This window comes from Phoca vitulina, unplaced genomic scaffold (genome assembly GCF_004348235.1).
Source record: "Phoca vitulina isolate PV1807 unplaced genomic scaffold, GSC_HSeal_1.0 scaffold125, whole genome shotgun sequence".
Lineage (NCBI taxonomy): Eukaryota > Metazoa > Chordata > Mammalia > Carnivora > Phocidae > Phoca > Phoca vitulina.
In genome coordinates, this window is record NW_022589828.1 from 614730 (window position 1) to 640913 (window position 26184).

The following is a 26184-nucleotide window of genomic DNA, read 5'->3' on the forward strand; positions in this document are numbered from 1 at the left end:
TCTTTCTTTCTTTCTTTCTTTCTTTCTTTCTTTCTTTCTTTCTTTCTCCTTCCTTCCTCCTTTCTTTTCTTTTCTTTTTTTCCTTTTCTCTTCTCTTCTTTTCTTTTCTTTTCTTTTTCTTTCAAGTAAGCTCCACACCTGTGGAACTCACAACCCTGGGATCAAGACCTGAGATGAGATCAAGAGTCTGATGCTTAACTGCCTGAACCACCCAGGTGCTGCTGGGCTTTCATTTTTGATGTGCTGATACAGATATAGAAAGATAAAATTGTAGAAATACCTAAGTAATTGTGAATATTTCCAACTACGTATTTTTCACATTACAAGCAATCTCTGTTCTATAAATATCTTCAGATAGTAAAGTGTTATAAATAAGTGAAATAGTCAGTAAATATGTGTTCATTGATTTCCTGAATTTTTGTATTTCAGGAAACGAAGAGTGGAACCATTGATCATGAGCCAGGTGAATGAGAGCGTCCCACAGGAGTTCATCCTCAGGTTTTTCAGATCAACCATGGCTGGAGCTCCCGCTTTTTGTGGTCTTCTTCATTTCTTACATTGTGACTATCTTTGGGAATCTGACCATTATTCTAGTGTCACTCCTGGACCCCAAACTCCATACCCCCATGTACTTTTTTCTTACCAATCTGTCGCTCCTGGACCTTTGCTACACCACAAGTACGGTTCCCCAGATGTTGGTAAACATATACAACACCAGGAAAGTGATTAGTTATGGCGGCTGTGTGGCCCAGCTCTTCATGTTTCTAGCCTTGGGGGCCACTGAATGTCTTCTCTTGGCCGTCATGTCCTTTGATAGGTTTGTAGCTATTTGTCGGCCTCTCCATTACTCAGTTATCATGCACCAAAGGCTCTGCCTTCAGCTGGCAGCTGCATCCTGGATCACTGGTTTTAGCAACTCAGTGTGGTTGTCGACCCTGCTCTCCAGCTGCCGCTCTGTGGCCCCATGTAGTAGATCACTTTCCCTGTGAAGTCCCTGCTCTGCTCAAGCTGTCCTGTGTAGACACAACAGCAAATGAGGCTGAACTGTTCTTTGTAAGTGTGCTGTTCCATCTGATACCCAACGCTCATCCTTATATCATATACTTTTATTGCCCAAGCAGTGTTGAGAATCCAATCTGCTGAAGGTAGACAAAAAGCATTCGGCACATGTGGCTCCCACCTGATCGCGGTGTCACTGTTCTATGGCACAGCTATCTCCATGTACCTGCAGCCACCATCCCCTGCCTCCAAGGACCGGGGAAAGATGGTGTCCCTCTTCTATGGGATCATCGCACCCATGCTGAACCCCCTTATATACACACTTAGGAATAAAGACGTAAAGGAGGCATTTAAAAGGTTAGTTGCAAGAGTCTTCTTACTCAAGAAATAAGGGACACGAAAATGATCAGGTTTAGAAGCACTTAATATTCACTTGGCTCACTAACTTAATTCTCTTTAAGTTGCCCTGTTTTCATCATTCCAACACAGAAACTATTGTGATGATCTCCTTCAAATAAAATGTCATCAACAGAAAGCTACAATAAGTTCTGTTGCCTAAACACACTCATTGAACAAGTACCCAGGATGAGGCTTCCAGCTGACCAGAAAGTGTGTGACTTCAACATCTTCAAACTTTACATCAATGTTTGTGTCATTTGCTGAACTTAGGCCTGAGAAGGTGGTAAAAGCCAGAAATCCTGGCTCTGGTAATGTCACAAGTATACACACAACTATTTTTTCTCCACATAATTAAAGGAGGTTTACTGAAACCCTGAAAAACAACCACTTTAAAGTTGGATCTGAGGTTTACAACCCTAGCTTTCAATTTTCACTACCACTCCCACATCAGCATGATAATAAAAATCACGATAATCTTTCTTCTAGAATTGCACCCAGATTTCCATTCTCTTGCCATATTCCTGTACTCATGTTTTCCTCCTAAATGAAAGCATCCCTTTTTATTTCCTTTATAGATCAAATCCTAGGTATTATCAGGCCTAGCTAATTTTTACTTCTCTGAAATCTTTCTTCAAAATTCTCCCAATTATCAATACTGTTATTATCTCTTAAGCCCCACAACACTTAGAGCCTAGATTTTAAAATAATATGTCGTGTCATGATTTCCAATGATTTCTTGTTTCATACACTTAGCTTGCACAACAACCATCTCATTGCATGTTCATCTCCTTGAGAGAACACAGACTAGATCTACAGTTCATCATGTCTCCTTTAGAAGTTCATCAACGTGCTAGGGAAATAGCACGTGCTTACATTATCAGTTGGGTTTTTTGGTGTTGAGTGATTCATTCACTTTACAGTTATTTAATTGTGTTGCTTTTCTCCCTTGCTTTCTTCCACCAATACATTATACATATAGGGAATACAAACTGAAAAATACATTTGTCATGTTTCTCCTTAAAACCTGCGGTAACACCATGTATTTTTGCCATAATATAATGCTAACTGATGAGAGAAATAAACCTGATTTGCCAAGTTCCAATTTCAGTTCTCTCTTTCCTGCTAGAAATAAGTATCATTAAAAGAGTAAATGGAAGCAAAATATTAAGAGTATATTGAAAACATAATACTTTCCTCAGTGAAAATTAGTTCACTGCTAAAGGTCCTAATAAATGGCATATTAAATAACTAGAAGCAAATGTGTGTTTCAAAGCCAGTGAAACTTGGTAAATTATGAGGACATAGACAAGAAATCAAAATTGAAATAGTTTTTAATTTTAAATGAAGGATTAGTTGATTCATGTTATACTGGTAGATTTGATTTTATCTTGGCATATAATTTTATACTGGTAGAAAATGATTTATAGGGAAATTCTATAAGCTATTATCAGTTACATTGTGATTATTAAAAATATATAAATCCTTTATGTGTATTCACTTAGAATATAGATTCATTTAGAATAAGACATACAAACTGACTTCATTTCTTTCTTTTTTTTTTTTTTTTGCAATTCTGAGAAATTAATTTTTGTAATCCAAACCATTTTTAAGGAAAATGTATTTTGGTGTTTTGTTTGTTTTCTTTTTTATTTGAGTATAGTAGTTGACACACAATGTTACATAGTTTCAGGTGTACAACCTAGTGATTTGACAAGTTGAGACATCGTGCTGTGTTCACCATAATGTAGCTACCATCTGTCCCAGTACCTGGTCATTAGAGTATCGGTGACTGTATTCCTTAGGCTCTGCTTTATGTTCCCATGACTTACTCCCTCCATTACTGGAGGCCTCTATTTCCCTCTCCCCTTCTCCCATTTTGCCCAGCCCTCAGCCCCTCCCCTCTCACAACCAGCAGTTTGTTCTCTGTATTCATATTTCCAATTCTGCTTTTTATTTGTTTATTCAATTTTAAGATTCTGTTTATGAATGTAATCATATGGTATTTGTCTTTCTCAGCCTGATTTATTTCATCTAGCATAAAACCCTTCAGGTCCACCCATATTGCGTTGAATGGCACAATCTCATCCTTTTTTACGACTGTGTAATATTCCATTGTGCATCTATATCACATTTTCCTTATCTATTCATCTATTGATAGACACGTAGGTTGCTTCCATGTCTTGGCTGTTGTAAATAATGCTGCAATAAACATAAGGGGGCATGTATCTTATTGAGTTAGTGTTTTCATTTTCCCTGTGTAAATACCCAATAGTGGAATTATTGGGTCGTGTGGTATTTCTAACTTTTTGAGGAAACCCCATAATGTTTCCCACAGTGGCTGCACCAATTTACATTCCCACCAACAATGCACGAGGATTCTTTTTTCTCCATATCCTTGTCAACACTTCTTGTTTCTTGTCTTCTTGATTTTAGCCATTCTAACAGGCATGAGGTAGTATCTCATTGTGGTTTTGAATTGAATTTTCCTGATGATGAGTGATGTTGAGCCTCTTTTCATGTGTCCATTGGTCAGTTGGATGTCTTCTTTGGAGAAATGTTTATTCAGGCCCTCTGCCCATTTTTAAATTGGATGATTGCATTCTTCCCAGTGACCCTTGTTACTCGTATCTGTTTTCTGGTGCCAACCAAGATGTATGGTCTGTCCTTCATAGTCTTCCCCCAGCCCACCAAAATACTCATTCTGCAATCCACATAATTAGAGTTGTGCTCTACTTGTCCCAGAGAGATCAGCTATCAACCATTTTATGCCAAACAACCATTGATATTGTCTTGTAAGCAAAAATTACTTGAGAATGCTTCATGATGAATTAGGATCAATAAAAGAACTAAATGGGGGCAACTGGGTGGCTCAGTTGGTTAAGCATCTGCCTTCGGCTCAGGTCATGATCCCAGGGTCCTGGGATCGAGCCCCACAGTGGGATCCCAGCTCACTGGGGAGTCTGCTTCTCCCTCTCCTTCTACTGCTCCCCCTGCTTTTGCTTTCTCTGTCAACTAAATAAATAAAATCTTAAAAAAAATAAGAAAGAACTAAATGTATTCTCCACGTTCTATATTATCAGCTCCATGAAGCCAAGTGTTCATCTTCTCACTATCTGCTTCTCCTAACAACACCTGATAAGCATTTTACTTGAGTAATTTAAAAAAAAATTTAATGGCTATAAGAATGACTGACGTATGCAAGCTCAAGGAATGGGACTCTGTGAATGGTGGAGGTGGTAATGATGTTAATGATTAGATGGCAATAAAATAAAGAAAGTCAGTTGATAAGGAAGATTATATACATATATGTCTTCAGTCCAGGTCTCTTTTTCTTAATTTCACACCTGTAGATATAGCCTGTAGGTATTTCTTCTTTTCTTACTGAGGTATAATTGACCTATAACATTATATTAGTTTCAGGTGTACAACATAATGATTATTTGTATCCAGTGCAAAGTGATCATCACAATAAGCCTAGTTAACATCTGTCATCATACAAAGTTACAAACTTTTTTCTTATAAGTTTTTTTTTTCTTATGATAAGAACTTTTGAGATCTACTCTCTCAGCAACTTCCAAATATGGAATACAGTATTATTAACTAGAGTCACCATGCTGTACAAGACATCTACACATTATCTATCTTATAATTAGAAGTTTGTACCTCTGGCCCCCTTCATTCATTTCACCTGTCCACCCCTGACCCCCACCACCAATCTGTTCTCTGTATCCATGAGCTCAGTGTTTTCTTTTTTTAAATATTCCTACTTTTGATGAACTTCAGAATATTAGATTCTACATAGCTTACACTAAAATCCTATTTATGACTTTACTTGCACACGTACTTATGTTTATTTTTTCAATTTATTTAGCAAATATTTATTGGATAGCTACCAAACTCCATGGACTATTATAGAATTTGAGATACATGAGTAAACAAAATAGACAAAAATCTCTGCCTTTGCAGGATTTGCATTCTATCAAAGACTACATAAAGTAAACACTACACCTAATAACTTAAAAAATATACAAGAAGGTGATCATTATATAACAAAAGGATTTGGAGAATTGGCAATGATATGGTAAAAAGTGAGAACTTGATGATCCAGAAGGATGGGCAAATTTCTGGAGTTCTACCCCTGAGAAGATGAGGCAGAGTGGGACATGATGAACTCGTGGAGGGTCTGGTTTTGCTCTGATGATGAGCGTTCATTTGTGGTAATAGGCAGGGTGGCAGAGGATACTTTGGGGCGTGATGTCGGCAGGTGGTAGAAGAGGTCACTAAAGAGGAGTCTGTAAAGGTTTCTTCTGATTGCCTTGATTTTCTCAGGAGAACTAGGTGCAAAGTTCATAAACTGACAGTGAGAGTGAACGAGGAGGTGCTGGTAGCTTGAGAAACTAGGAGATGTGCCATGGGAAGCACAGGACTGAGGACATAGGGCACAACCGCCCAGGGGCATTGAGGGTTTACTTGAGGTGTGTGGTTGTGGATTTGAAACAAAATAGACTTTTCTCCAGTCATATTGAGCTGCATTAGGAGAGGTGGGCAGTTGATAGAGAGTTGAACATAACCAAAGTTTTGATATTGCAAATTTTGGCTAAGAAAGAGGATAGGAAGGAAAAAAAAGGTAGACCAAAGGATTAGAGCAGTTGAAGGATAATTAGAATCAGATTACAAGACAAAGTCAGATGGAAAAATAAGAGGTGTTATTTGTGAAAGAGATGTTTGAAACTGAGATTATAGAGAGGATTCAGTTGGTCAAACCAGAATTTCAAATAGCAGCCATGAGTCAGTCCTTTTTCTCATTGTTTGCATGCAATAAATAATCCTGTCAGTTTCTCCTCTTCAATATCCATATTCTTGAATTTGTGTTTACTTCTTACTTCTATCACTCACCAGTGTAAATACAACAATTTCTTAATTTCTCCCTTGGCCTCTAAGCTTGTTCCCCTCACATTCATTCCCACACCAGTGAAATTGCTCGTACCGAAACATATCTATTAATGGCATACGTTATGCTTTTTAAGACTTTATTTATTTATCCATTCATTCATTTATTTATTTATTTTTAAGTGTTTTTTTAAAGCTATTTCTTTATATTTTTTTAAGTAAGCTTCACCCCTAGCATGGAGCCCCATCATAGGGCCTGAACCCACAGCCCTGAGATCAAGACCTGAGCTGAAATCAAAAGTCGGGCGCCCAACCAATTAAACTACCCAGGTGCCCCATTTTTAAAGTTTTTATTTAAGTTCCAGTTAGTTAACATACAGTAGAATATTAATTTCAAGTGTACAGTATAGTAATTCAGCACTTACACATAACACCCTGTGCTCATCACAAGTGCCCTCCTTCATGCCCATTACCTGCTTCCCCCAACACACCCCCCCCATTTCTGGTAACCCTGTTCTCTAGAGTTAAGAATATGTTTCTTGATTTGCCTCTCTCTTTTTTTCTTTGCTCATTTGTTTTGTTTCTTAAATTCTACATGAGTGAAATCATACGGTATTTGTCCTTCTTTGACTTATTTCACTTAGCATGATACACTCTAGCTTTATCCACATCTTTGAAAATGGCAAGATTTCATTCTTTTTATGGGTGAACAATATTCCATTTTATATATATATATATATATCACATCTTCTTTATCTATTAATGTCATACTTTAGTTGAAACCGTGGCACTAACTCACTCTTGCCCCAAACCCTCCGTTGCCATTATTGTAAAGTTTAAACTGTTAACATGGCTTATAAGTCCCAGCATGATTGCTCCACCAATGCCAAACTTTCTTCACTTTCATTTAATGTCATGTGAGATTCATCCATTTTGATTCATTTTCTATATTGTAGTATCTTCCTTTGCATGAATGGACAAGCATGTATTCATCTCCAATTGCTATTTAGTTAGGTGCTCTCCAAGTATCTGCTGTTACAAATAAAGCTGTATTCAACATTGTATCAATCTCTTGGGCCCATGTGCAAGTTTTTCTATAGGTATGTAATTTCTGGAACATTATATATGTGAATCTTCAATTTTACTATATATCACCTGTTTCCACTTATTATTTTTATTATTTAACTACATGTATGTAGTTGTCAATAAACTGAGAAATATTTACGTATAGTAAATGGAAATGCATGAAGAAAAAAGATGATACAGATGTCATCATTTTGAATCCATTCTATTGAAAATTACCTGTGTTTTTTTGTTGTTGTTGCAAAATGTTCCCTGTAAAAGACAGCAGGTCTTCAACATGTTATATTTACTATCACTTTATAGATTAACTGATATATTAACATATCATTTTTTGAGTCACTGCTAACACTTTGCTAGGCATTGGGAATGCAACAGTGAATACAATACCTAAAGGGAAGAGAGATATGGGGCACCTGGGTGGCTCAGTTGGTTAAAGCAACTGCCTTCGGCTCAGGTCATGATCCTGGAGTCCCAGGATTGAGTCCCAGGATTGAGTCCCTCATCAGGCTCCCTGCTCAGTGGGGAGTCTCCTTCTCCCTCTGACCCTCCCCCACTCATGTGCGCTCTCTCTCTCATTCTCTCTCTCTCAAATAAATAAATAAAATCTTTAAGAAAAAAAATAAAGGGAAGAGAGATATGGTAGAGTGGGAAAATAATGAACAATTAACAACACAATAGAATCAATAAACCAATGTTTATCCTTTTTTTCTGTCTTGAATAGAATAGTTATAGTTATATATATAAAACTATAACTATATGTTATAGTTATAGAATGTTATAACTTCCTCATTCTTACCTTCCTCTGGGTTGTGAGATCCGTAAGGGCAGATGCATAAAATTTATTTATACACCATATGTCTTTCACAATGACCGAATGTTTGTTAAGTAAGTTTATTGCATTCCCAGAGTAATCTTGTCTTACACGTTTTTATGGGAATTATTGCTGAAGAGTAAGTATAGAACCACAAAAAGTCACTGACAGAGAACAGCTTTCCTAGATACTCCTAGGAAATCCCTGCTCAACAAAATGCCATCCAGAAGTGAGGGGATGATTATTCCCGTTATATTGGGAAAGTTGAGATTTGGTGTTTTGTTTGAAAGGTCAAGTGTGAATAACATTGTTGAACAAATCCCCAGGGCTCCGGAGTAGCTCTGAGCAGCAACTGTACAGCTAAGGGAACCCAATGGTGATAGGGGCTGACTCAGGTTAGCTCTCCACGGCAATCAGTTCTTAATTGACTGTTTCTCCTTTAAGGCAGATAACCCTAGAGATTGCTCCATTCTGTGAATTATAATGAAACTCATTGGAAACTTTTTAATAGCTGCATGCAGCATGGAGAGAACATGGCAATCAGTTCTACTCTCCAAGAGCTGATCCCTGTGGACGTGGAGAAGATGAGATCATTGTCATCAGCAGCCTAGTCTAAGAAGCTTTGTAATGAGCTCTCTAGGGTCCTGTTCTTCCTTCCAACTTTTATAAAAACTGCAGAAGTTGAAAATTGTTCTCCCGTCTGCTCTAGTTTTAAATACTGCTCATGGACCTCATCATCCAAAAATCCCTTAAGATTCTCCACAGTTATCCAGAGGGAATCACATGAGTAAATGTAGCCATATTTCAGTCTTACCAGAAAGCAAAAATGGTCTAAGAAAAACTGCTATTTTAAACAGATCCAAACATTTCTCATTCTTCAGTTTTTCCAGTCTATAATTCCATCTTTCCTTCTCATCTCCTGTAGAACATAACTATCAGGGCAAATAAATCACTTGTTCAGTGAAATAATAAGCACTTATAATTTCTTTTCACTTAGAAGACAGAGCAAATAGAAAAAAACAAAAGACTCACAACCCTGCATTTTCTTCTTAATTATTTAGATTCATTAGCTTTATGTTCATATAAAGAACTGTAAAGGGCGCCTGGGTGGCTCAGTTGGTTAAGCATCTGCCTTGGGCTCAGGTCATGATCTGGGAGTCCCCCGATCAAGTCCTATATATCCGTTCTCTGCTCAGTGGGGAGCCTGCTTCTCCCTCTGCCTGCCACTCCCCCTGCTTGTACTCTCTCTGTCAAATAAATAAAATCTTAAAAAAAAAAGAACTGTAAAATATTTAAAGGTAGAAAACAAAGTATTATTATATCTGGTTTCTTCCATACTTATTCATACTGTTACCTTGAAAAAAGAAGAAAATTGAGCTAATTTTTTTTCTTTTAAAAGACTAGTAGTTTATACAAAAATACTTGAGGTAATGTTATGTTTACAGGTTCCATCTGAGCCCACAGAATCAGAGTGAAGTCTAATTTAGAGGGATCAGGCAAATATCTAGTGGAAACTGTGCTAGATTTTACCAGCTGAATTGCGATTTGGTCTCAGTGCTACAAATCATTTTTCCTGCTTTGACTTTGAAAAATATTTATTTCTCTACCTAAATGTCGGTTTGTGAAAGAGGCAAAATAATTTATCTCCTACCAAATTCCTGGGTTGTGTGAGGAAATGATGGAGTGCTGAATCTAATTATACCACTGCATTACTGTGGATCAGAAGACTGAGCGCTGGAGCGCTCTCGGTTGGTGTGGAATCATGGGCTCTATAAAATACGCACGTAGCCAATCCCAATAACGTTCATGCTTTAGAAGTGAGATGCAAAGATATGTATTCTTTGTGAGGTTAAGATTGTTCTGGAGTCAAACCTAAATATTAAACTCAAGCTGAATTATTTTTATTCACTTCCAAAATTTTATTTAACTCTTTTAAATGTTTAAAGTAACATAATCATGGTTATATGTTACATTTCTATGTAGTTATATGTTAACATTTTTTTAATTTGAAAAAAATGAATATTGAAAATTCATCTCCTCCAAACACCAATTATCTTTGCATATTTATGTAAACATAGAAGTGAGAATGCACTATATCTGAAATTTTGAAAAATTTTAAGTATAACATATTTTATATATTTAACATAATTATATTTTAATAATTTTATTAATTTTAACATATTAAAAATGGAATTTATATTTAATATAACTTTTATATGGTCAATATACTTAAATATATTTTAAATATTTCATATATAATATACCTGAAATATACCTTATATATTTTATTTTTGTTTCCATATCAATTTCATATCAGTTCTGTATCAATACCAATATCAACACACACACACACCACATTGTGTGATTTTTAAATGTTATTTATTTCACAACTGTGCAAACATTTATTTAATTATTATTCAATCAATGGACATTTAGTCTGTTTCCTTTTTTAGCCACAATGTAACTGATATATATAGAAGATTATAGGATATATCTCTATTATATATCTAATATATATCTCTATTATATATAGAGAGATTATGGAATATAGACTATATATATCTTTACATACCTATGGAAGCAATCCAAATAATAAATTCCAGGAATTAAAATTAGTGAGTCAAAGACTGTGGATTTGCCAAATTTAAATTTGGTAAACTATCCTCCAAAAATTTAAGCCTGATTTACCTTCCCACATAGAACATTTGAGTGCCAACCTCTCATATCCTCACTGATAGGATATTACCAAACTGAAAATATCTCATTGTTTTAATTTGTATTTATTTAATTATAAACGAGGTTAAAAAAGTTTTATGTATTTTGGGATCATATGAATTATAATTTCACTACATTTTATCTCATCCTTTTCCCATTGTCTTATCCAAGTGTAATCCTTATCTGAAAAAGCTTATTATGTTAGCAAAACCCCTTTGATACCAAAAATATTTGCTTTTGTTCCAAACAGTTGTTGTAGCTATTCTGCTGTTTTCAAAAACGATTAGCAGGCTTTATCTGAGGACTCATTAACCATTGCAGTTGGTGCATTGGCTGTAATGCTTGGTTCCTACATTTTTTTTTAACTTCATTATTATTTTTATAACTATAAAATACCATTTTAAACCCAGATAATTTATATGTATGTTTTGCTTTGGAAGTGGGTTCTTAAGGGTTGGTCATGAGTTTCAAAAAACATCAGTTTGGGGAAAACATGTAAGCTGGAATGTGTCACATCAGTGAATATGATTTATGATTACTCTTAGGCTATCATCATTCTGAGAAGAATGTCTCTAGTCCTTGATTTCACTGGTTGCAAGAGATGATGTTATCATTTTAGAGTTTCTTGGGGGCAATTTTACCTTCTCCAAAGGGTAGTCAGTGTGGTTTCCATTTTTTTGTTTGTTTGTTTGAATATAATTTAAAGAACATCAATCAATCAAATTCCTAGTATTTATTTTATGTTTACAATATTCCAGGAACTTTAACCAATCTAAGTCAAAATAAAAGTTACAAATCAAGTAACAAAGAGAAACTTGACACACTCTTTTGTGGTATCCTTTTGAAAGTTATATTAAGAGAGAAAGAAATTAGAATTTAAATTTTTTTCCTCAGAAAACAGACTAAATCTCATTTCAAGGATAAAGAGGTGTTCAAAAGCTATTCATATTTGCACTACATTGCCAAACTTGAACTTTTTGCCTCACCAAACACCAGAAATAGTTAACCACAAAAATAAAAGATCAAATTTTGAGGATATGACCACAGATAGAAACCAAGAAAAGAATCTAAGAGTTTTGATTCCTAAGCATCTGGTGTTATTCCAAGATTTTCCCTAAGAATATATTCTTCTAGTCTCTTCTGCAGCCCTGCTAATTACCCAAAGGAGTATGCAGTCCCTGTGATCTCAACAAGGAAACATGTTATGTCAACCTCTAGGCACCATCTTTGATGCTAAGAAATTAAGTCTTCTATTTTTTCTATCTGGGTCTATAAGAGCAGTCACATCTGTGTTGGTTATCTTCTGGTGCCAGCAGGAAGTCTTTGCCTTGGGGTTTTGGTTGAAGGCTCCTAAAAGCCTCCTGAAGGCTGGATATTTGGCCCAAATGGTGGGCAGACAGGGAAGAATGCTAATGCTATTTTTCTATTACAGTTGTCTCTTTTCTTTATAATTTAACTACCCTATGGGAATTACTCCATTTTACTTTTCCTCTGAGGTGGGGATATATCATTACTCTATCACTTCAGTCAAATCATTGGAATAATCACACAGCTTTTACAACTCTTGAGGAAGAAACTAGAATCTAACGTATGAAGTCAGTTCAGGGCTTGATGTGCAAGTTGAGACCTTTGTAACCACTTCTATATGATTTCTGGTGCATTTGTCTCACATCACCCTATTGTTATTTTCTACTTATATTAACTGCATCATCTTCCATAAAATCCCAGGGAACAAATCCCAACCTGAAGAAAAAACATTACTATGTGTTAACTCTAAATCCCTTGGGAAAGTTAAAGCCAGGTAGGCCTAAATGATTAGAGAAAATTAAGAAAACTTTCTTTATTTTACTTTGGTATAATGTATTTGACTGTGGAAAATAAATTTACTATAAGAACTTTGAAGCTGAGAAGTTTTCACTGAAGATAAGTTTTTTATTTGAAAATGAAAATATTCGTGACAATAATTTGTGTTCTACTCTGCCTTTATTTTTTCCCAGCTTACTAGTTGAATATATTATGATGAACTGAAGCAGCCCAGGATTCTCTAGATCACACAGCACAGTAGATATTTTATCATGTCCACTTAATAATTTTAGTCTTGTTATTTTTGTTTCTATCATCAAAGAATCAACATGACAAAGGGTCTGAATTACATTTATTTCCTTCTGCTATTCTGCCATTTTCATACTTGTCCTTCTTTCTTTGGTCATTATTATCCTAAGAGCCTCTATTCCAATTATGAGTCTGTCTTTTATTCTTCTTAGCCATATTAGAGTCAATCTTCTTCAGTTTACTTTTTAAAATTACTCTATGCACCACAGTCTCCTTCCTTCTCTCTCCATTCATCTCTATTGCTATGCACCTTTCTTCCGAAAGCTAATCACGGTGTTTCAATGTTTCTAAAAGACTACCAGAAGATAAATATACCCAAAGTTGCCATTTTATTACTGGACAGAGTTCCCCGATCCTGGGATTCTACGCTACAGAAGTCTTTTTCTTTCAAAGAAGTGAATGAAAGAGGTCAGATTTGACAGCATTTCATAGGATAAGTAAATATTTAGTAGATCCAATTATAACCTAAGTAAAAAGTTAACACTGACACTATGAAGTAGCTGCAGACTTATAGCACCTTGATAAGAATATAATATCCAGGGACGCCTGGGTGGCTCAGTCAGTTGAGCGTCTGACTTCAGCTCAGGTCATGATCTCAGGGTCCTGGGTTTCGAGCTCTGGATCGGGCTCTGCCCTCAGTGGGGAGCCTGCTTCTCCCTCTGCCCCTCCCCCTGCTTGTGCTCTCTCTCAAATAAATAAAATATTTGGAAAAAAAAGAATATAATATCCAGGTCATGGTAGCAGTAGTTTCCCTGTACTTTGTGTTTTTCAAATCATATCTTGGATACTCAACTCAGCCCTGGTTGTCACAGTTCCAGAAAGTCATTGTCAACATTGAGGGAATGTGGAAGACGGTTATAAGGTGGTAACAGACTTGATGGCCTTGTTATAGGAAGAATCGTTGTGGGAAACTAAACATCTTGGCCTAAAGAAAATTTAGTTTTTAGCTTAAAATATTTAAATGGTTGCCATATGAAGAGAGATTAGATATGATGTATATTCAATAAAGTTGAAATACTTTGTCTTATGAATGAGGACGAAAACTCCTACTTAGTAAAAGGACGATGGTTATAAGTTGGAATTTTCCAACAGTGAAATAATTTGTTACATGCTTGAACAAATGATGAATGGCTTAAATGGCTGGGCAGAAGCTATCCCAATATAGGATGGGTTGCTAGACTTTGACGGCTTATCTGTTCCTTAAAATTCCTGACATTCATTGGTTTTCAGAAAATATAGATCCAGTATTCATTTTATTCTTACCAGGTACACAGACGATGTGAAAGGAAGACAATGGAAAACTCCAGTGACAGCTCAGGGTATGGTTTTATCTCGGCGGCTTCTCCCAGCGTCCCAAGCTGGAGCTGGTGCTCTTCAGAGTAGATTTCACCCTATACTCAGCGGCTGTGTTGGGAAGTCCAACCGTAATCCTCGTGTGTGCGGTAGACACTCGACTCCATCCCCCGATGGACTTTTCTGGCCAGTTCCCCTCTCTAGAGCTCCGCGTCGGCGCTCGCCGTTTCCCGCAGATGCTGGTGAGGCTCCGGGGCCCCGACAAGACCACCAGCTCGCCGGCTGTGGGGTCCCGCATTTCCCCCTCCTTCCCGTGGGGCTCCGAGCGCATCCTCCTGGCGGGGACGCCTTCCCTCGCTGCGCTGCTCCGCGGGCCCTGCGCCACCTGTCCTTACGCGCCCCCAGCTTGTTTGCGGCTGGTGGCCGTGGCCTGGGGGAGACTGTCCCCGCCTTCATGTGGCCGCTCCCAAGGACCCCTCCGGGCCGACCACTTCTCTGCGAGACGCCAGCGCGGACGGGACGGCCTGCGTGGACGCCCGAGCGGTGGCCGTGGGGGCCTTTCCCTCGCCGTCCTCGTGTCCTGCGGCCCCGCTCTTCCTGTCGCCGCGGCCGTGCACCTGCACGTCCCACCTCGCCGCGGGCTCCCCGTCCGGTGCGAGCACCATCCACACGCCCAGCAGCCGGGAGACAGCTCCCCCCAGGACCGAGGCAAGTTTCCCACCCTCTTCTACCACCTGCTCACTCCCGTGTCGAACCCACTCATGTACACCTTAAGGAATACGAGGTAAAGGGGGCGCCGAAAAGGTTTTGGGGAGGCAACAGTGAGCAGCAGCAACAATGTGCTAAGTTATGCAGTCCTAGGTGATTTTTTTTCCAAACACTGCCATTTACTTTGTGCTTATAATAGAATTAGCCCATGAGTCAAACCCTTGGGTTTTTAAAAGTATGGATAAATACCCTGAAGTGTATCCAGAATCAATAGGAACCAACCATAGCCACGAGTAATGTGGATCTATCTCAGCAAAATTATATTCAGTAAAAAGAATTAAGCCTGAGAAGAACAGTGAAATGATTTTCATAGAGATATAAAATAAACATGTCTTAAAGATTTTATTCCACTCAATTAGTGAAGGAATCAGGCAAACTTAATAACCAGTTAAAAAAAAAAAAAGTCAAGGGGCTCCTGGCTGGCTCAGTTGGGGTAGCCTGAAATTCTCCATCTCAGCGTTGTGAGTTCCAGTCCCGTGTTGGGTGTAGACGGTACTTAAAAAAATAAAATCTTGGGGCGCCCGGGTGGCTCAGTCGGTTGAGTGACTGCCTTCGGCTCAGGTCATGATCCCAGGGTCCTGGGGTTGAGCCCCGCATCGGGCTCCCTGCTCTGCAGGAAGCCTGCTTCTCCCTCTCCCACTGCCCCTGCTTGTGTTTCCTCTCTCACTGTCTCTCTCTCACTGTCAATTAAATAAATAAATAAAAACTTTAAAAAAGTCTATAAAGATAAAAAAAAATAAAAAGAAGTCAAAAAGCACAAATTTATAAAAGGGAAGAAATGTTGGAATGAATGTGCAAAAGGAGACAAGAAAATTCTTCTTCTGCTGTGGGGAGAGAAGCCAATTCCATTTCTACCTGACAGAACTGAATTCACATGTCATTGACAAGAGTTATTTTGCATTCCTCTCAGTTTATCTATAGTTTACAATTAATGATAATATATAATATATAATTTACACAGAATCAGAATCCAGTAATGCATAATTTTCTACTGAAGGATACATTTTCCCCTACAAAGTTAACCGTGTATCTTATTTATGTTCTAAAACTAAGTATACAGGGCACCTGGGTGGCTCAGTTGGTTAAGCGACTGCCTTCAGCTCAGGTCATGATCCTGGAGTCCCGGGATCGAGTCCCACATCGGGCTCCCTGCTCGGCAGGGAGTCTGCTTCTCCCTCTAATCATCTCCCCTCTCATGCTCTCTCTATCTCATTCTCTCTCTCAAATAAATAAATAAAATCTTTAAAAAAAAATAAAAATAAAACTAAGTATACAGCCTCAAACCTCTTAATGAAAGGATGTAGGTATTTTCATCCTGTTTTTTTAAAAACGACAAAACTATGGTTTATAGATCCTTTGCAAGTTAACACAGGTCACATAGAAGATAAGTGGGGTTCAGCAGTGGTGTGGACTAGTCTGAACCTTTGCTGTTATCCCCTGAATAACACTGCTCTTGCTACTGAGTGTCTAATGCATGTACAGGTCACCCAGTAATCAGCCCAGCCCTGTTATCTTTATCCACTTGTGCAGTTGTCCCAGCATGCTGGATATGCTCTAGACCCTACAAGAGAATTCTACCATTCAGAAACTCATTTTTCTTTAACTGTTAATACCACGACATCACCCATTCCCACAGTGCCCATGCAAATCCCCTGTCCAAATCTTTCCCATGCTTACATTCACATAATATTTGTAAAATTATCTGAGTCTCTTTGATTTAAAAATGCTCTGTCTCTTCTTTTAACCAATTGCATGTTTATACACTGAAATGACAGTTTTTGTAGTTAATATTATTATATTAATATGTCTCCTATTAGTCTATAAATTCCTTGATCATAAAGCTATTATTTATTTAATCCTCTTTAGCACCATTTCAGGTATTAAGTTGTTATTAAAATGCCTTGTAGGTGTAAGTAATCAGTAATAGCTTGGGATGATTATTAATTTTAGCTGATTATACCCAGAAATCAGTCCTTCACTTTAATTGATACACTAATTCTGTCTGTTCTTCAAGATTACAAGTGGATCTATCACAATATGGAGTTTGAGTTTACATTTGCTGTCAAATGTTTTATAATTTTTTTCTTAATTCAATGTAAACTCTATGATAAGAGAGGAAAAAAGCCATTGAGGAATCTCTATGTGTATCAAAAGTCATCCCCGGGCGCCTGGGTGGCTCAGTCGTTAAGTGTCTGCCTTCGGCTCAGGTCATGATCCCAGGGTCCTGGGATCGAGTCCCACATCGGGCTCCCTGCTCGGCAGGAAGCCTGCTTCTCCCTCTCCCACTCCCCCTTCTTGTGTTCCTGCTCTCGCTGTGTCTCTCTCTGTCAAATAAATAAATAAAATCTTTAAAAAAAAAAAAAAAAGTCATCCCCAACTTTTAGGGGACAAAACCTTTTCTTTTCCTACATATGAGTCATAAACTCGAGGGGAATTACTATGAATTCTGCCATGGTCTAGAGGCTGTTTGTTACAGTAACAACAGTTCAGAATTTTAAACCTCTTCAGATTGACCTAAGAAAGGTATTTCTCCCCTCCTCATTAAAATGATTTTCTTCTGGGACGCCTGGGTGGCTCAGATGGTTAAGCATCTGCCTTCAGCTCCGGTCATGATCCCAGGGTCCTGGGATCGAGCCCCACTTTGGGCTCTGTGCTCAGCAGGGAGCCTGCTTCTCCCTCTCCCTCTGCTTGCCTGTCTGCCTACTTGTGATCTCTCTCTCTCTCTGTCAAATAAATAAATAAAATCTTTAAAAAATAAAATAAAATAAAATGATTTTCTTCTGTATAATGCCTTCAAAGTCCCCATTTCATTATTCCTTATTTGTTACTCATTTCCCTTTTTTTTTTTTTTTAAGATTTTATTTATTTATTTGACAGAGAGATAGCGAGAACAGGAACAGAAGCAGGGGGAGTGGAAGAGGGAGAAGCAGGCTTCCTGCAGAACAGGGAGCCCGATGTGGGACTCGATCCCAGTATCCTGGGATCATGACCTGAGCCGAAGGCAGACGCTTAACGACTGAGCCACGCAGGTGCCCCATTTCCCATTTTTTTAAAAGATTTTATTTATTCATTTGAGAGAGAGAGCACGAGCAGGGGGAGGGGCAGAGGGAGAAAGAATCTTTTTTTTTTAAAGATTTTATTTATTTGTCAGAGAGAGCGCACAAGCTGGGGGGGGGGGGGGGGGGGGGGGGGGGGGGGGGCAGGCGGCAGAGGGAGAAGCAGGCTCCCGTGGAGCAAGGAGCCCCATTGAGGGGGGGCTCAATCCCAGAACACTGGGATCATGACCTCCTTAACCAGTTGAGCCACCCAGGCATCCCCAGAGGGAGAAAGAATCTTATACCTAATCTCAGGACCCTGAGATCATGACCTGAGCTGAAATCAGGGGTGGGCGCTTACCTGACTGAGTCACCCAGGCACTCCTGTCTTGACATAATTTCTAGGGAGTATTCTTAAGACAGAATCAAAAAGAAAAAGGTTTATTCTGCTTCGAGAGGTTTAACATCTATCTGAAGTAATTTATGGAGGTGTAACAGAACAAATGTGAATGTGGAATGAGTGTCATACACCTATTATAAATTATATGAATTTTTTTTATCATATATGATTGTCCTTTCATTCCTGACATACTCCCTGAAGACATGCTCAGGATTTTTCACAACAAACTAATTACTCTGTCTCTACTGTGGTACCAAAGCAATTCTTCTGTTGGACCGCAGTTTTCACTCTCTTTAGAAGTGTTTAAAAAAAAAAGATAAATTCAAACTTCTTTTCACTTAAGTATTTTATTGTCTTAGGGGATCATTTAAAAAAAATAGCCATTCAAAGGAATGAATCCATAATATGAGAATATCACTCATTATTATGATGCTTATTAAAAATAATATTTATCAACTTGAGGAGGGCTCACAAAACTCCACAAAGACATAGCTATTCATATCCATTCTGTGTGAAATTAAATATCACAGTTGCAATTGATAAGAAAATTTAAATTAAAAAATTTACTTACTTTTTAAGCATAAAAAATAACTTCCTTCTGATTTTTTGTTTAAAAAGCCACTATTCTCGGGTGCCTGGGTGGCTCAGTTGGTTAAGCAACTGCCTTCGGCTCAGGTCATGATCCCGGAGTCCTGGGATTGAGTCCCACATCGGGCTCCCCGCTTAGCGGGGAGCCCGCTTCTCCCTCTGACCCTCTCCCCTCTCATGCTGTTTCTCTGTCTCTCTCTCTTTCTCTCAAATAAATAAATAAAATCTTAAAAAAAAAAAAAAGCCACTATTCTCTTTTTGAAGAAAAAAAAAATTATTTTGCTTTGCATAATTGATAGTTTCTGAAAGTCCAGAATTGATTGGCTATCTGAAAAACAATCTATCTCTATCATAATTTTTCTACCATATTTTTTCTGCCGTAATTTTTAATGCATTAACTAGAGTTATTGCCATACAAACTATGCCCTATGTTAGGGGAGTGTGGCAGGCTTCTTTAAAAATGTTATCTAGGGGCGCCTGGGTGGCTCAGTCGTTAAGCGGCTGCCTTCGGCTCAGGTCATGATCCCAGGGCCCTGGGATCGAGCCCCGCATCGGGCTCCCTGCTCCGCGGGAAGCCTGCTTCTCCCTCTCCCACTCCCCCTGCTTGTGTTCCCTCTCTCGTGTCTCTCTGTCAAATAAATAAATAAAATCTTTAAAAAAAAATAAATAAATAAAAATAAAAATGTTATCTAAAGAGTCCCAGTAGAAACAGTCATAGAAAAGTAAAATGAGAAACTTCATTATTCTATGACATCAAACAAAACCCAAGATAACAAAAATGTTGAATTCCTTTGAAAATTGTTAGATGATTTCTTAGGGACTTCACACAGGCGTCTTTGTGAAAGTTCTGATGGTCACCACCCACCAGACAATGTGCCCACTGAGGTCTGCCATTTCTTTTGACAAGTGTTGCAGGAAAGGAAGGTGTCTGTTGAGCGGGTTTGAAGGTTCTGTGGGGCGGACGCCTGTCTTATTCCTGGAGACTGCCTGCTGTGAGTTGCCGTGCTGAAAACAAGCTGCAGTTATGTTCTTGGGACAGTTTTCCGACCAAGGTGGCCTGAGACATCAGTATCAGTCAGGTTAACATGGTTGATAGTGTTCAGAACATCTGTGTCTTTACTGATTTTTTTTTTGCCTAGTTATGTCAATTGCTGAGAAATCAACTAATATGAATGTTAAAATATCCAGCTATGACTGTGAAATTGACTATGTCTCCCTTTAATTTCATCAAATTTTGCTTAAAAAATGACACAGATGATATGTTTATTCTTGTACAGGTGAATAAAAATGTTGCTTGACCTATTTTGGCAAAATAACAAATTTATTGCATTCATTTGCTGATGAATGTTGGTTATAACTGCAAATCATATATATTTGAAATGTACTCTACTGGTAGGATCCTGAATCCCATGTAAAATATTACCTCTAGCCCTAATTCTTTTGAGGCCGACCAAATTAATTGCATCAAGGGAGTAATTATTGATCTATTGGGATACACAGATGAAAATTTCTGGTCACGTTGGTGCAGAAACCTTCTAAGACTGTGAATAAATACAGTGGACTCTTGAACAGTGGGGGGCTTAGGAGCACTGATACCCTGATGGAGTTGAAAATCTGCGTATAATTTTTGACTCCCCTAAAGGCTGACTGCTAATAGTCTACTGCTGACCAAAAGCCTTACCAATAACATAGAGAGTCCATTAGCACATATTTTGTATGTTACATGTATTTTATACTTATCCTCACAATCAAGTAACCTATAGAAAAGAAAATGTTATTAAGAAAATTGTAAGGAAGAGAAAATACATTTGCATGTATTTATCGAAAGAAATCCGTGTGTAAGTTAACCCACACAGGTCAAACCTGTGTTCTTCAAGAGTCAACTGTATAAAGATTTCATCATGACGTTTTCTGACTTAAAAGTATAATCTACACATTATGCCCAGAAGTTACTTTCAAATCAATGCAAATGATCAGTCCAGATGGAATTAATTTTATATTTGATTCAAACATCTTATGATTAAACTGTCTAATCCTTAAACACCTCAGTTTATTTATTTTTTATTTTTTTAAGTTCTTATTTTACCTCCAGTTAGTTAACATAGAGTAAACACCTCCGTGTGATTCCTCATTTGTATGCGGTGACATACAAATTTTCAAAGGCTGGATACAGGTTTCCATGAAATTATAAGATGCCCCAGAAATTAAGAAAACGTTTCTCCTTCTGAATTCACTCTTGTCATCAATTTCTCATGGTGTATATAGTAATTGTTAGCGTCCAGATTTAGCCCTGGATCTCAGAAAATACCCTTTTTCTTTCCCTTCTAGTCTTTAACTTTTATTTTCCTTCACTAAAGAGCAGTGGAAAGAGCATAGACCATTTAGTTACTGAGTTAGAACTGAATCCCAGCTCCATCATATTTTAGATGTGTATCCTTGCTTATGCTTCTTAATCTCTTTGATTCCTAGGTTATTTAGCTGTAAAATACGAATTATTCTACAAATCTAATGGGGTTGGTTTAAACAGTTATTGATACTGTGTTTGCATTAATGTGTTTGCTTTAACTATGAAAAGCAAGACGATTGTGTGGATGTTGGAAAGTGTAGGTGGTTGAGAAGAGCAGCCAGTGAGGGGGGCTGATAGTACTGGCCAGGGAACAGTGGGCTAGCCCAGGATGGAGGGCCGACTGTGGGCCCACAGCCCCCAGGGTGTGCAGCTGTTTGGCTTCGTGTCAGAACGCATCCTTAGATGGAGGAAATACACAGCATCCTTTGGCTGAACAGGGGTAACTCCCAGATTTTGACTCTTCCTCCTTTAAGTCATCAAAACTCTGAACAAATGGTTGAATTGCCCTTTTTAGGGTTTTGGAAAGATTCAACAGTATTGCCAAGTTATTTCCACTTTGAGTCTATACTTAAGTCTATAAACTTTGTTAATATTATTTAATTTAAGAGTAATGACATTAGCTAATTTGATTTGCCTGTTTTATTTTTTCTAAGGTTTTATTTATTTATTTGAGAGAGAGATTGAGAGAATGAGTGGGTAGAAGGGCAGAGGGAGAAGCAGACTCCCCGCAGAACAGGGAGCCCGATGCAAGACTCTATAGGACCCTGGGATCATGACCTGAGCTGAAGGCAGACGCTTAACCGACTGAGCCACCCAGGTGCCCTGATTTTCCTGTATTAATTTTCAACATAAAAATTCTGTAAGCTGAGCTATGGTAAGTGCCTCTCATAATATTGACTGATAGCAAACATTCCAACATGATCATATCATCATAGTCATTTCAGGGAAAGAATACAGTCAGACTAAACTAATCATTAGAAATATTCGAGCCCTAAAAACTTCCTGAAGTATTTGAGGAAAAATAAATATTACCTTTGTTTGAGGAACTGTACATTTTTTAAAGATTTATTTATTTATTTTAGAGGAGAGCATGAACAGGGGGAGGGGCAGGAGAGGGAGAGAAGCAGACTCCCCGCAGAGCAGGGAGCCTGAGGCGGGGCTCAATCTCACAACCCTGAGATCACAACCTGAACTGAAATCAAGAGTCAGATGCTTAGCCAACTGAACCACTCAGGCACCCTAGGAACTGTACATTTTTCAGGAAAGTCTTCTTTTCTGAAAGCTCATACTATATTATCTTTATTAGTATAATATCAGTTCTATGAAAAAGGATAGAAATACCAGACTTTGTAAGTCCAGTGGAGAGACACAATAGGCCTTGCCTTAATCTTCGCTCAGGTTCAACGAGAATATAGTAGCAAATATAAAAGGTGATACCACTAATAACCCAGTAATAACCCACCCTAAATGCGACACCACTCTAGAGTAGCCCTGGGCCACAGCCACTTGTCAGTTTTGGTTCAGAAAGAGAACTTCCAGGAACACTCATTTCTGCTCTATGATGTCTGGGTCCTCAGCAAGGACGGCTTCTAAAGTGGAAAATGGTTGTCACAGCTCAGATGGGGCCATATGTCTGGGGCCTCATGTCTTCTTCTTATAGCATCTTTTGGGAATAAAGTATTCAATATGTTCTTTCACATACATGCCTGGTGCTTCATCTGTGATGTTTGAAATGCCTGGGTGCTTACTGGGAGCACTCCTTCTCCACCAAGTAGTCTCAGAGTAGTTAGATTTCTAACATGCTTGCTGGCTTCCTCTAATGTGAGTGTTCTAAAAAACCATGGTAGAAGCTTTAAACTTTTTATGACCAAAACTCTGAAGTTCCAGAATGTCTACTTTCACAGCATTCTATCAGTCAGGTGAGTCATGAGACCACCAATCCAGATTCAAGAGGGAAAGGAAGAATACAGTCTTTCTATTATTAGGGGAATGGCATGACGTGTGCATAGGGAAGAAATTGGTGAACATCATGGAGACAAACTACCACAAGCCTGGAAAAGAGTACACAGAAAAACGTCTTCACGGCCTTGGTAAACAAGGATTCCAACAGGACACAAAAAATACTAACAATATATGAAAAAAATAAGTTAGAATTCATCAAAACTTCTGATTATCAAAAGACACTGTTGAGAACATCAAAGGGCAGGCTACTGAGTACTGGAGAAAATACTTACCCTCTATATACCTGATAAAAAGACTCGTATCCTGAACCTATAAAGAACTCTAGCATCAATCCTAAAAAGAAAAATATCAAAATGTTTTAAATGGGCAATTAACTTGAACAAGAACTTCACAAAAAGAGATCTAAATGGCTGACAAACATATAAAAAGATGCTCAACTCAGTACTCATCCAAAAAAGTGCAATACATTCTTACTATGAATAATGGCTGAAAACCCAAGGAAGACAACACCAAGCGTTGGTGAGGATGTGGAGAAACTCGAACTCTCCTACACAGCTGGAGGGAGTGTTGCAATGGTACAAACATTCGGAAAGCTGTTTGTCAGTTTCTATTAAAGTTAGTATATACCCTATCAGTTATGTTTGCCACATTAACTAACCATCTCAAAGTTTAGTGGCATAAAACAGTATTCTTTAATTTGTTCATGATTCTCTAGATCAGCAGCTTGGGCTGCGTTCAGCCAGATGGTTCTTCCACTAGTCTTGTTCAGGGAAGACAAGACTGGGGAATGGCACTACAGTATTATGGTTTGTCTGGGACCAGATAGTCTAAAATGACTTCACTCCTATGTCAAGTGATGGCTGTTGATTATCTGTCTTCAACAAACCAACCCAGGCTTCTTCACATGGCATCAGTGTTCCAAGAGGACAATCCCTTTTCAAATTTCTGCTTAGGTCATGTTTGCAACGTCCCATTGGCCAAAGCTACTCACATAGCTGATGTGTGGGGGAACTATAAGACGTGGATTTAGGGAAGAGGCCATTACTTGACAATATATCATCTGCCTATTCTCTGACCTCAAAATTCATTCCTAGGCATATATTCAATAAGAATAAATGTGTATGAGCACTACGGAAAAACATGATCACCAATTCAATGGTCAGCTCACTGGGGATGTGCATGAGTCAATATTCAAAAACTGGATGTGCCATGCGCTCAGCACAGAAGTTAACAAATGTTAAAAGACTAATTAATGTCCTGAGAACATGTTCTCTGAATGGCAAAGCCTGTGTATCCTAGCAACCACAAACCAGTTATCACCAAGGTTAGAAAAACCTACACTAAATTAAAGAAAAAAATTCCCACTCCCTCTACCTCAAGGCATCTTGGTAAACCCAAAGAATTATTCAATTTTAACATTTCTTTTCAGTTACCCAGCAAACCACCTTTGGGATGTTCCTGGTGTTTCCTATGCATTACTATAGGTAGACCTCAGCAAAGTCCCTACTAAGCATAAGAAAACAGGAATCAAGATGATTCTTACTATTTTCATACTATATTGTTTGCTTTCACTCATAAGATGGACCTTCCTTCCAATTTATTGTCTTTTATGAAATGTGGAAACTGTCGATAATGGAGTTTATTCACAGTAAAAAAAAAAAAAAAGAATAAACGTGTACGTCCACCAAAAACTTACACAGTATCTACTGATCGTCAAATTCCCCAAAGACCGCCATACACAGCTGTTGATCAAGCAAAGCTGTTTATCACACCCACCCCAGAAATGGAAAATTCTCGACAGCGGTATTGGTGTCTCAAAAGGGAAAAGTTAGGGAAGGATATTTATAAGGTTTTCAGACCTGGGATGAGTGATTATGAAGTGAACCTTGCAAGACAGAGAATTGGTTGCGTTTGGACAGAGCTTAAAAATAGTAGCTTTGGTTGGTGGGCACAGCAAGGCCAAAGACTTGAAAGAAACCTTGATAAGTGAGCCGTTCAGTTGATATTTCCTGGAGCGAGTAGCTAAGTTATTATTGCTTGGTCTCAGTGTTGTTTAAAATAGGGATTGGAGCCGCAGATGCCGCTGCTCAGGCGTCACCAGCCACACCAGCCGTGGTCAAGCCCACCGCGTCCTTTGACATCACTGTGGAGGGCTAGCCCGTGGGCTGCGTCTCCCTCCAGCTGTTTGCAGACAAATTGCAAAGACAGCAGAAAACTTGTGCTCGGGGCGCCTGCAGGGCTCAGTCAGTGAAACATCTGCCTTTGGCTCAGGTCATGATCTCAGGGTCCTGGGATCGAGCCCCACGTGGGGCTCCACACTCAGCAGGGAGTCTGTTTGTCCCTCTGCCTCTGCCCCTCCCCCCTGCTCATGCTCTTTCTGTCAAGTAAATAAATAAAATCTTTAAAAAAAGGAAAAGAAAACTTCAGTGTTCTGAGCCCTGGGGAGAAAGGATTTGGTTATAAGGTTCCTGCTTTCACAGGATTATTTCAGGATTTATGTGCCAGGGGGGTGACTTCACCCGCCACAATGGCCCTGGCAGTAATGGAGAGAAGTTTAATGATGAGAGTCTCATCCTGAAGCATATGGGTCCTGGCATCTCGTCCATGGCAAACGCTGGACCCAATATGGACGGTTCAGCTTTCCATCTGCACTGCCAAGACTGAGTGTGATGGCAAGCGTGGTCTCTGGCAAGGCGAGGGAGGCAGGACTGTTGTGGACGCCATGGAGCGCTTTGGGTCCAGCAATGGCAAGACCAGCAAGAAGACCACCATTGCTGACTGT

The 26184-nt window shown here is 38.6% G+C and overlaps 1 pseudogene; it reads left to right on the forward strand.

Annotated features, from left to right (window-relative positions):
- Positions 1-454: 454 nt before the first annotated feature.
- LOC116628664 lies at positions 455-1390 on the forward strand (annotated as a pseudogene).
- The last annotated feature ends 24794 nt before the right edge of the window (positions 1391-26184 follow it).